Source organism: Castor canadensis, chromosome 3, assembly GCF_047511655.1.
Source record: "Castor canadensis chromosome 3, mCasCan1.hap1v2, whole genome shotgun sequence".
NCBI classification, from domain to species: domain Eukaryota; kingdom Metazoa; phylum Chordata; class Mammalia; order Rodentia; family Castoridae; genus Castor; species Castor canadensis.
In genome coordinates, this window is record NC_133388.1 from 174,471,322 (window position 1) to 174,484,525 (window position 13,204).

Genomic DNA, 13,204 nt, shown 5'->3' on the forward strand with positions numbered 1-13,204 from the left:
TAGAAGATGAGAGGTAGAAGAGAAGGGAATATTCTAAACAGAAAGAACAGCATTTGCAAATCCAAAGAAAAGAGCTGGGCTGGACACAAAACATGTAATTTATTTACTATTTCTGGAGTTTAATTCTTGAAGCAAGAATAAGCAGGTAAAGATGGAAATAAAAGCATAAAACATATTTTTACAGCTTTCTATACTATGCTAGTTTGGTTTTTATTCTGTAGAGTAGTCATTCATAAGTGGACAAAGGCTCTGGGGAGAAAATAGGTGAATCACATGGGAACCCTTTTACAAATACACATGGTTACCATATGTGTTTTGAAAAATGTCTCAGATGATTGATACAGCATCTCCTCCTTTCCAACTGATTTGAAAAATCATTGTTATGGATTACCAGCAGCCATTGAAGAATTCTGAGTGGAGAAATGTAAAAGAGATTTGCCTGAGATCCAGGTGTATATGACCTCCATGGGCAGAGTATCACTCCTTGCCCAAAGTCCACCTTGTAGCCATGTTTACCACTTTGATCAATCACCAGGATAGATGTAACTCCATAAAATATTAAACAGAAATGCAAATAATTAGCAGAAAATGCCATTGGAAAGTACAGAAAATAATTTGTTCCAAACAATAGAAATTCAATAAAAATTTCACATTAAATATCTCCATCCCTTTGAGTTGCCATTTTCTCATTCTTCCTCTTTCTATGCCCCTAGTTTCTTAAAACTAATCCCTGCTATCATCCTGTTCAATTTACTTTTTTTATACTCAACTTTCATACTACATTCAGAAAAAACAAAAAGCCTCACAGTTATATTTTTATTCAATCTCTTTGCCTACTGGGCCTTTCCTCACTGTTTCCAGCAGTTTAATAAATTATCCAATCCTCTTAAAATAAGAAGTAGAATTTTTTACATATTTGTCTGTGTATTACAATCAACAGTATAATCATTCATTCATTTCATACATTTCTTGAGTACCTACATGACACCTAGTTATATGTACTGTCACCACAGTCCCTCAAGTCTTAAAACTGTCCTCATAATGGTGAAAGATATTTATAAAACAGATAATTAATATTTTTGACAATTATGAAAGCACTATATTGTGAGCTTCCGAAAAATCATTTTCAAAAGAATGGCCTTGACCCTTGTACAAGTTTTACTAAATGGAAATGTTGAGACTTCTATTCTCTTAAAGCTCTCCCACTCCTGAGTAGGAAATGGAATAGGTATCCATTTTGTCTCTAATTCAAATAACAGACTTCTCCATTACACACAGGCTTACTCTCCCTTAAAAATGATTTAATTACTTTCTATATGTAGGGGGATTTAACAAATAAAAAGAAAGTTTCATTTTCATAATTTTTGTAATTATTTCACATCCTTAAACATGACAACATAATAAGCAAAGCAACTGCATGTGTCTAACTATATCTTCTCTCTCAAGGACAGGTGGTTGAAATTCTCCTCATGCCTTGTTTCAAAATGTTGCCTTGCCATTTTTGAAACTAATTTGGTGAGCCGCAGTGTCGGACAGAGAGAGAAATTGCATTTACTCTGAGCTGTTTCCTGGTGAAATTGTTTAGCCCCTCCAACAACAAGAAATTACAGGAGGACATTGAATTACTCCCTGCTCAACTCTACAGCTCCAGTGTGGAATGTTTTCCTAAGAAATGTATCAATCTGAAGAATTCCACATCAATATCATTTATTTATCTAAGTCACTTTTTTGAATAATGTACCCAAACCATCCTTAAGACAAATCATTCTTTAAAAAAAAAAAAAACTCCCTTCAGACACAGAATATTTTAGAGTAATTGTCAATTTTCTGCTTGCTATCCAATTCTGTTTGGAGATGGCAATTTTGAGTAATATGCAAATATTTCAGGGAAATTAATTATTTAAAACTAGATTATTTTGCCAATTCTTTGCTGTTGTTAACATATTATATAAATGAAGATGTTTTAAATGATAAGTTAGTTCATTTTCACTGAGCAAAGAAAAGCATTAAAGAAGTAAAGCTAAACATACTCACTCAGACACCTTAGAATTCATCTGGACAATTCCCCCTTCGATCAGCTAAATGTGATCATTCAGAAAGGTTATTTTTAAATCATTGTAAAGAAAAAAACCTGGCTGGGTATGTGAATTGTTTTATTAAGTACTATAAACTTTTATCTTTGTGAAATATACATAGATTATATGTGAGGTTGTAGATTTAGATTTTAAAAAAAGGGTTTCCAGTTAAATTTTAATTTCAGATAAACCTCAGACAGTTTTTAGTGAAAGTGTATGCCATCAGACATTTGAGACATACTTACATTTAAAAAACTATGTACTACAGCCTATCTGGCAACTCGAAGAACATGGCAGCTTAAAAGAATAAATCACTGAATCTTTAAAGAAAAATAATTGGATAAAATGCAAACCTCACACTACTTTGATGTTTGCTGAGTCACTTATAAATTGAGAACTCATTCCACTCAGATCCTTTCATAATTTAATTCTAAATGTTTGGACCTAGAGATCTGAGTGTTCTGATGGCTCATGCCATCACTCAGGATGCAATAGACTTCTGTACTTGTTTTTAAACACAGAAACATTAACTAACCTGGGAAATCTGGTAGGTCTAATCTCGTGGTATCCACCCTCCATTATCATTGTACACGACCAGATTTATCTCTGAGTGCTATTGTAGACTATTCAGTTTAAATACTAGTGTTAAATTACGTTGCCAAACTTTCCAAAACCCTCATACATTTCACATTTTGTCCCTTACACATCTGATCATTCTTTGTTTTGTGCCTCAGCATAACCCATTTTGTTCCTCTCTGCTGCACTGTCTTCTACTTGCTCACTAGTCTCACTGGAAAACTAGTCACTCTGCCAACTCCATGAAGTCTTTCCCAATCATTTCTATTAACATTGATGCCCCCTCTTTTTAGTTTCTTTCATACTTTATCATAAAACCAGATGCAGATTAGAAACCTGTGAAGATACAAATACATCTGGATCCACACAAATGTACACATAAGCAGACACATTCTACTAAAGATAATTTAGTACTTCCCCTTTTTTTCTCCCACTTCTATGAAGTATCCATGAACTTTGACAAAATCAGGTAGGACAGCAAGTGGGTGATACAGTGGATTATACCTGGGTCCTCTTTTGAGAAACTTTGTGAAAGATATAAAAAAGATTTGAATTATTGGGCCATAACACTAAGCTTTCATCAGGAAAACATCACTCTAAGATTGTAACAAATAGGTACCTACATCTATAATATTGTACTCAGTCAACATCCTAATAAAAAACTTACTTATAATCTTGATGGTACCTATCAGCAAGGTATTACCCTAAGCATGCTACATCTTCAGTCTCATTGCATATACAAGATAACTGGATGGTTTACATTCTGTCTCCACTTTACATATGAAGAAAGTAAGAGTCAAAGAGGTTTTATAAATTTCTCAGCCACAAAGTATTTCAGTTTATGCAAGAAAAATATGTAGAGAGAATGTACTATAATTCAGACACTGAACTAGGTGTTGGGTGTCAAAAATAGAAAAAGAAGAAAGATGAAGAAAAGGAGCAGAGGGAAAAGGAGGAGAAAAGAGGAGGAGGAGAGGGAAGGAAAAGAGGGAAGGAAGGTTGGCCTCCTATAACTTACAATCTATTAGTAATAATATATGCAAGTAAACAAATATAATCATATGTATAGAATATAAAAAGATTCTAAGAAAGCAAAATGATTAGTTTTATGGGACATAAGGATGAAGAAAAGGAGCAGTGAAATATTCAAAAGGGCCTCTCAAAATAAGAATTTGAAGAATGACCATTCATAAACAAAGCAGTAAGCACATATGCATATATAAAATTTTGTAATTAGGAAACCAAATGTTGCAGTGGTAACAATATAAGCAGTCCAGTAAAATACAGCTAAAATAAATCACAAAGAGCTTCATGCATATAAAAGGGATCTTGAATTATATTATAAATGGGATAAAGAACATAATATCTCATTATTCAAAAATAAGTCAAATGCCTCCCTTTAAAGTCCAAACTCCTCAGTCTAATTGAACCAGGAGATTTGTGTAAGATCAAAAGCACACACTCAACCTTGCTGGTTCTAGGAGTTTAGCCAGAGGGAGGGTTAGCTTCTGGGTTCTTGTCTCACAAAGCTGAAGAATGAACTTCACGAAGGAGAGTGAGTAAAGCAGGGGAGTTTATTGAGATAGAAAGTAGTAAAGATTAAAGCTCCTAGAGCTGGGAGGGGTCCCAAGAGAAGGTGCCAGAGAAGTGACAAGGTCTGAAGTTTTTAACCATTTTCTCCAGGGCGTTACTCAATCTCTATGCTAATTAGTTGTATAGAAAGCAGCATTCTAGTTGTCTATGCCTATAACATTCTGATTAGTTGTGTCCTGGTCTTCCTTGTATTCTCATTCTGGTCTATTCTGAATCTTTTTTCTACCCTTTAAGAACACAGGGAGGTCATAATGGAGGTGTTCAGTGGACCTTCTGTCCTAGCTATAGTGTCTAATTTCAACTGCCTAGTCTACCTGCTCATAATATTCAAAACTTTAAAGAAACCAGCTTAGACTAACCTTTAAAACTGTATTATTAAGTCGGCCTACAAATAATCTTCTCCAAACCTAACAGCTTACTCATTCTTTCACAAAGTATGCCATGTATCCATTTATATACTTCTTCCTCTGACCTTTGCCATCTTTTTTACCTACTAAAAATGCATGTGTGTGTATACACATATAGTTTCTTTAAAGTTCAACTTAACTCTCTCCTTCTCTAATAAAATTAGAAGTAGTCCATTAAAACATAGTTTCAACAACTAATACTACAATTCCTCTCAGGAAAGAAATTGTATTTATTTAAGAAAATACCTTGATGAGCTACTTGACAATGGAAAATAAACTTCTGAAAACATGGAGTAAAAACAAATAGTAAGAGACAAAAATCTTACTTGCTCCTCAGACACATTCCTTTGAATCATGTCTGCTCCTCTAATCTTATCATGTGCTCTGGTGTTCTCTAGGCTAGCTCTTGGCATAACATCCATCAACTGTATTTTGATGACCAGTTTGATAGCAACCACATTCACCACCAAGCAGTGGGACAAAGACTCTGAGGGCAGGAACTACACCATGGAGTCTATTGTTCTGTGGTGCCATGTACATAGTAAGTGCCTAAACAATGCTCAGTAAAACAACGAGCCAGGACAGAATATAGTTTTAATGATTATACTTACTAAAATAGTGGAAGATCACCAATTCCTTGAAAAAAAAATGTAGTAACTTGAAGTCATTAATACAGCATAGAAAATTAGCTAGTACACTTCCTTGGATGGTTCATATGTCAAATGAATGTCTTATTTCCAACCCAAATCTTGTCACCAAGGAGATTTAATGACCTCAATTGACATAAATAGGTCATGAAGATAAATTAACTTTGAATCACTGAGGTTGTTAGTAATTGGACTGGGACTTCTATATAATTGTACCTGGGGCAATAGGATGCTAAAGATGCCACCAAGTTGGCCTTTAGGTAACAGAGGGATAATCAGATGTAGACAGTGTTCTGAACTTTAAATGACAGTGAAGATCCATAGAGATCAGTAATAGTTAGAAAGTCAAGAGTACTGAGATAAATATTCCCTTATCTCTTTAAGATTTTCATCAAAGCAGCCAGAGTCTCAGTCTGGGTAGATGAATATGATAATTATTTCTAATGATCTGTAAATAATAAAAGCAATCAATGCTACGTGGTTTTATTTAATTTTAAAGTCAGCTCATTAACCCTTTTTAGGCTTTAGATTTTTTTCCCTTTCACTTATATAATTATGCAATCATTTATCCAATGTGTATTGAGTAACTATTATGTATTAAGCACTAAGTGCAGGGAATATGATGGTGAACAAGGCATACTTGGGAGTTATTCTCGGACAGACACTGGACAAATTATTGAGAGTGTGATGAAAACTTGTGAAAGAGCAGCGCAGAGAAATTGGGGAGTTTAGAGTATTGTGATATACTTTTACTTCTAATTTCAATTGTAGAAGAGAACAGAAAGGATGCCAATGGGAAACTCAGCTAATTAACCCATGACAAGTTAAGGAAGCTATGGTAAATGCATGTTAATTCCTGCCCTAGAATTTATATGGTTGAAAAAGAACACTCTTTCCTGTATGAGGATGTCTTAGTCTCAGAATATTTAGGTGCAAAGGGACAGTAGGTCAAAACGAGTAGAACCTCAAACTTTTATTTATTAGCTGAAGAAAGTACTACTCAATGTGGTCATACCATGGGCCCCAGGATTACACAGCTCAAAAATAGCAGAGGTCAGAGTCAACTCCAAGTGGTAAGTCCTCTAAAAGAATGTTTCCTCTATGTTATATGTTCTTGTACCATTCAACTGAGAAGAAAGGCAAGTGGCCCTTCCTATACTCTGCTGATTTTTATCTTACTATAACTTTAAATTGTTTTGCTAGGGGGCTGGTCATGGTTATGAGTGGTCAGGATTTTGCAAAAGTAGGTGAAATCACTGAAGGGACTTTTAAAAGAAGAAGCGAAGCCCAATATATGAGAAATAGATTATGGAAAGAAAGAATTCTATTTCTAGCAGTGACACTAAAGGCCAGCTTCTCTAAACAGTGGTGGCAGAGTGGGAGATGTGAAGTTCCCTCATAGTTTCTATCAACCTCCTCAGTATCCTTTCATATAGAATCCTAGCCTTTGGAACTCAACATCATTTTTTAAGACAATTCTCTGACATTTTCTTCCCACACCACCACTTCCACTTCCAATTCTGGAGCAGTCAAGCCTGCTTCAACAGTAAGAGGTGTTCACTGGTAGGCCTATGTCATCATTCACTTTGTATTTTTGCCCCAGTGGAAGCCTTCCTTTGATTGATCCTCTCAGTCACTGGCTGCTTAATTCTTCACCCTGGATGACCTCCATTTGTGACCCACACATCACTTCCCAACAACAAAAGGAAACAAAGGGTTACTGGTTTAAAGAAGGACTTTTTTTTTTTTTTTTACTCTCTTGATACTGGAGGTGGTACTCAGTCTGGGTGGGATAAGTAGATCTAGGGGTCTTTTGTTCCTTAGTTTAATATTTAACCTGTCCTTAATAGCTCCTCCTTTAATGAGCTTTCACATTTTCCTTTGATCTTTCTACTTCTCTTTTTTAAGAAGAGGAACCCAGCTTCTGCCTACCCAATTCACCATCCCTTTTCAGCAGCTTTAGACTATGGGCTTTAATAGCAAGCAGCTCCTTAAGTACTGGCACCTCTTCACCAATGTGCCCCTAAGACTGTCCCCATTATGCTTGTCACCTTCCTGATTAACACTTCCAGCATTTATCCCCACTTTTAAGTACTTGTGAGAGCTTTGTTCCAAGGAAAGAGTTATACATTTAACAGATTTCTCCCCAAAGTATACTTTTACTGATCATCTTTCACCACATTGCCTTTAACAGCAAACGGTATTCATCCAATAGAAATTCAGATGAGAAAATCATATGAAACTTCCACATTAGGCACTTTGAGGAACTAACTAAATTATTTCAGACCATAAAGCATTACCTGGTACATTGAAGCAAAACTGTGTAAAAACTGGACTTTCATTGAGTGCTACTTGTTTTTCTCACAAAGTGTTTTCACAGACATTATTTTATAACCCTGTGAGGCAAAAAAGCCAGAAATGAGGAAACTAAGACTGAGAAAAGTTGAATGACTTACCAAACCCTCAAATTCCCACTTCAACTGTTAAGCAACTGAAATACACTAGCACTAATGTGAAGAGCTGCCCTGAGAGCTGCCTCTACCTGCTGTCTTGGGCCCTACCTTGAGATTCCTCCAATTTTTCCATAAAGTCCAGGGCAATGAGTTGGGTATCCAGTGTTTAATCCGAGAGGACTAATTGTCAATACCCAGTATGTATTTGCTATTAGTTGTCCAACCTAGGGCCACCGGAAGCAACATTTTCACCTGCAAATCTGTGCGGATGCAAACTTATGGTTAGAAATCTGACCTCTTTCCCCTTCCACCAAGAGGCAAAATTGAAATAACCAGGCATGCACAGGTCTTCTGCTGTATGTGGACTTTTATTCCTTTAAAGTATTATTCTTAAGTGTCCAAATTTTACACAAGAAAAGTTGCTGTCTTCCACTCAATTTGGACCCTCACCTTCTGTTACATGCAGATTATAACTCCTGGTCTAGAAAACCAGCTATTGGTATTACCCTCATGCACGTGCCAGATTCAGCACTTGCTTACACATCTGGATTTGAACATTTCTGGCCACTGATCATTTCCTTTCCTTTACTACCAAAGCCATGCTTTTAATAAACTTTAATGTTTAATCCAGCATTTTTCAGGTGTTCGATACTGAGAGAGCTTTCTTTGAAAATCTGGTCCTCCATAATGCCAGAAACAGAAGTCTGTGACCCATGAATTGGTATTTTGTTCTTTACTGGCTGCCAGACATGCCATATACAAATCCCAAGGAAAAATGAACTTGCAAAATTGGCATAGAAAAGTGCAGTTACATTTCATGATAGTGCATGGGAATAGATCCTAGGGGTGCACGGAGGCAGAGAAGGCAGTGAATTCACTGAAATTACTGTCATCTGGAAAAGTTGATGTGACAACCATAAGCCAGACACATGGGTCTAAGCGAAAGCAAGTTTACACATTTATTAACTAAGGTTGTCTTTAGGAGAGAGAGCTTTTTTAGAAAAGAACAGCAGCTGCCGTGGGAATTCTAGTAAAATACATTACAGCAATGGGGAACCTTGGCGGGCTTCACGCAAAAACAGATTGGGAGCAACCAGTATAAAGGAAAAATGTACTCATCTCATGGAGAAGAATAGGACACTTTTCTTTTTCCCCTTTTTTCCAGGGAATACTTGTTCCCTTAGGGGCCAAAAGAAAGACATTCCCTTCAGCTCCTTCCGCAGACACCTCTCAGGCAGATTTATTTTCAGCCGAAGGGAAAGATCCAGCTCCAGCTGCAAGGTATTCTGTTTGCTGCCTGCTAAGAAATTTGTTTGTTAAAGCAGAATTTCATGTTCTTTATGAGTGGAAAATTTCCTAAAGAATAGTGTAAGGCAATGTTATAGAGAAACCATCTTAATCAATAGAAAGATATGAAATATACTGGAAAAGACAAACACTAAGAAATAATGAGACCGTTCTGCACCCAAAAACATAGTGTAGCACAAATAATTCAAGTGAATACTACTGCATGCCAGATTTCTCCCAAATAAAGAAAAAAAGGCCCTAAAGGTAACATGGCTAACATTTTCTATTATAGAAGAATTCTAGAGTGTCAGGAAAGGGAAACATAGTGCATCATTCATCCAAAAATATTTGTGGAGCTCATGCAATATGCCAGGCAATGTCCTAAAAATTCTTCAGTGAGTAAAACACAATTTATTATAGAAGTAAGTAATATGTTTCAGTATAGGTCTCTCAGGATTTCTACTCATTTTTTCCCTCAAAGTTTTCCACTTTCTCTTCTGGGATTTCCTAGGGCTTTTGCCCTTATCTATTCTGGATATGCATAGACTCTTGTGTATTTCATGGTCAAAAATAGTTTTGACAGGATTCCTCACCCACTGGGTAACTGTAGGGAAAAGAGAGACTTCTACTCAGCTCACGTGGATTGGCCTTTGTGCCTGTGAGTTTACATTCTCCCCAAAAAGATGATTTGGGATAACGATTCTGGCACATTATCTCATTAGGCCTCCTGATACTAAATAAAGAAGGCAGCTGAAAAATAACTCTCCATTTCACAAGAGAGAAATCCGGGGCATGCAGAGGTTAAATAACTTCTCTAAATCAAACAGCCAGCAATTGGGCTGGGACAAGGACAGAGATCTTTAAAATTCACATCACATTCTCCATCCCTTACATCGTACTGACTTTAGATTAAAGAATTCTGACAAAAACCAAGGTTGTACAAAGAGAAAAATATAAACATTAAACAAGATTGCTTTTTCAGAATATTGCTGAAATTTGGGTATTGTCAACACTAATTCAAGCTTGCAAAAAAGTTAATCATTCACTTAGAAAAAATGTGTTTTATAAAATTAGTTCATGTTGTCTTTGATGAGATAAAACTGTAAGATTGTATTTTTTAAATGTTTGTATTTGGGATGTATTTTTTTTCTCCTAATACTGATGATATGGCCATACTTAAAACTCCTAGAAATGGTTTCACAATTTTATGTTGTTATCTGATGTTGAAAAACCCAAACTTGGAAAATAAAATGCATAAAGGAAAAAGCAAAGGAAAACACATTTGTAAATAACCTGGAAACATAAAGTTAAAGAGATCAGGCAGAAACTGAATATCCAGCTGTGTAAACACATTTAGATACTTTTTTAAATTCTCAAATTGATGGTATTCCTAGGGCCTTCTTACTGCCAAATCCTACACTTCACATTAATTCTTCTGTGATTCCACATCTTTTCCATCCTGCATCAGTCTAAATGGTCTGCCTCAGACGGAGCCACTCAAATTCCACGAATGTTTTTGTTTAATCAAGTGAACACTATAAACTGTTGTTCTTGGTTACACACTCTACTCTTAAATAAAAATAAGATTTTTGGAAGATGAAATCTGAAGGGGCAGGTGCTAAATATTTACTCCCAGACTTCTGAATTATAAGCGGAGAGGTGAGGCCTTCATTAGATTCTGTTCTTGAAAAAAAGGGCTAATTTCCACTTTGTGAAGGAGAAATGATTTTATTTCAAAAAGAAAATACAATGACTAGAATACAATCTTCCAGAAGAGTCCCTGTAATGCACTAAAAATCAGTACCAGCTCTAGCCACACATTGGGAATCCTTTTCCAACCCAATGAAGTTCAAGCTAAGGAAAACACTCTGCCTGGCACTGCAGCGGGGGGTTAATTTAAATTCACCTCACAGGCTACGTAATGATAATGGGAATGCCTATTTTAGTGAAATTTACTACAAAGCAGATTCACATTTGAGCTCTAACAGATGTAACTACTTTCATGAATCCAACACCTCTCTCACCTGTCACCCCACTTTGGTCCATAGGTAAGTGCCAAGTAGATGCTAACCTATCACGTTTTGTTTGAAAAAGGCAAAAACTTTATTTTGGACTTTAATTAGCTGGCTCATAACTTCACTTTGGATGATATCACAGTATGGACTTACCAAAATTTTGTGACCTTGAAACCTTTATTTTGCCTGTTTCAGATGGAAGATGCCCTGTTACAAGCCATTAGTTCCATCCTAACTGCTAAACAAATGTACTTAATAAATTGATCATTTTGGGGATCACATATAGATTTGTAAGACTTATCAAATAAAACTGCATGAAGCCTTGTTGAAATTGAATTTCAGATAAATAGCAAATGATTTTCTTAGTATATAAGTACATCCCAAGTATGTATATTTGTTGAAAATTCAAATATAAGTGGTGTACCATATTTCATCTGACAAATCTGCTCAAAGGCATCACAATAATCAATAATAATAGCTATAAAAATTTGAAATCTCAAACTCAATCAATTTATCCCAGAATCGTACCTTTTAGTAATACTGGGATCTGAATCCAGGGCCTCATGCTTGCTAGGCAGGCACTCTACAGCCTGAACCACTCTGCCAGCCATCTTTTGCCTGGTTATTTTTTGAATTAGGGTCTTGCAAACTGTTTGCCTGAGCTGGCTTAGAATGGCAATCCTCCTGATCTCTACTTCTCAAGAAGCTAGGATTACAGGTGTGAGCCACTGGCACCAGGCTTGTACTTTCTTAAATAGATTGAAACTTGAATCATTTCCTTTATCATTTCAGGTCTGTCATCAAAGTAGAGTGTTGGGTGTTTAGATGAGTGAATTTTGGTTAAGTATAGTGATAACTTTTTAAAATGTGATTTTAAAATCGAAGCTGGGTATGGTGGTACATACCTGTAATACCACACTCTGGAGGCTGAAGCAGGAGGATTTCAAGTTTGAGGCCATCCTGGGCTACATAACGAGTTCAAAGTCAGCCTGAGCTACAAAGAATGACCCTGTCTCAAAGATGAAAGGTTTCTTCTCAATCTTAAAATGCTATATTAAGGCTCATTTAAAATTATTGTCTTATAAAAAGTAATATTTATGAAATCTATTCATCTTCTGAAAAGCATAACAACTATTAAAATTGTTTAAGAAAACAGAAAAGAGAGCAAGAATCTTTGCAATATGATGGCACTGATGAAATAAAAGCATGAAATTATCTGTAATAAGTAAGGGATACTTAGTTACCAAAACCAAAATTAGTTGTATGTGCCTATCTAAACACAATGTTCTGACATTTAACATGTATTTATCTATACAAGTATCAAGCATGGTGATTTTGAATATCTGTCACTAAATATACATTTATATCTTTACATATTTCTATCTTTAAATACTTATGTGTATATATATATAATATATCTTGATATAATTCATGTTGGAAATGTGGATCCATATTTTTAAATGCATTTACTTTATAAATAATAATTGTTCCTCTTATATCACTCCTGACTGCATATCCACAGGAATCAAAGTCAACATCCAGCAGCGATACCTTCACACCCTTGTTTATTGAGGTACAATTCACAGTGGTCAAGTTATGGAATCAACCTAGGTGTCCCAAAATGGGTGAATGAATAAAGAAATTAGGGTATATGTATATACATATATATATATATATATGATGAAGTATTATTCAAACCATAAAGCAGAATGAATTATGTCACTTGCCAGAGAATGGTAGAACTGGAAATTCTCATGTTAAGCTGAAGTAGTCAGACTCAGAAAGACAACTATCACATGTTTTCTTTCATTTGTAGAATCTAGACCTAAAAACAAACACACAAACAAAAAGACATGAATATAAGAATGGGACCATTTGCTGTTGGGGATCAGGGTCAGCAGGATGGAGGAGGGGTACCACAGAGGGTGATGGGGAGGGAGTATATTTGATCTGAATACATCATACACATGTATAAAATATCACAATGAAACCCATTATTTTGTAAAATGAAAAATAAATGAGGAAAAAAAGGCATACTGAATAGCATCCAACAATAGCTGCCAGAATTGTTAAATGAAATAGGCAAACAAAAGGTCAAGAATTGCAAAGTTTATCAAACATATGTTCTAATCCCCACACCTAGAAGTGTTC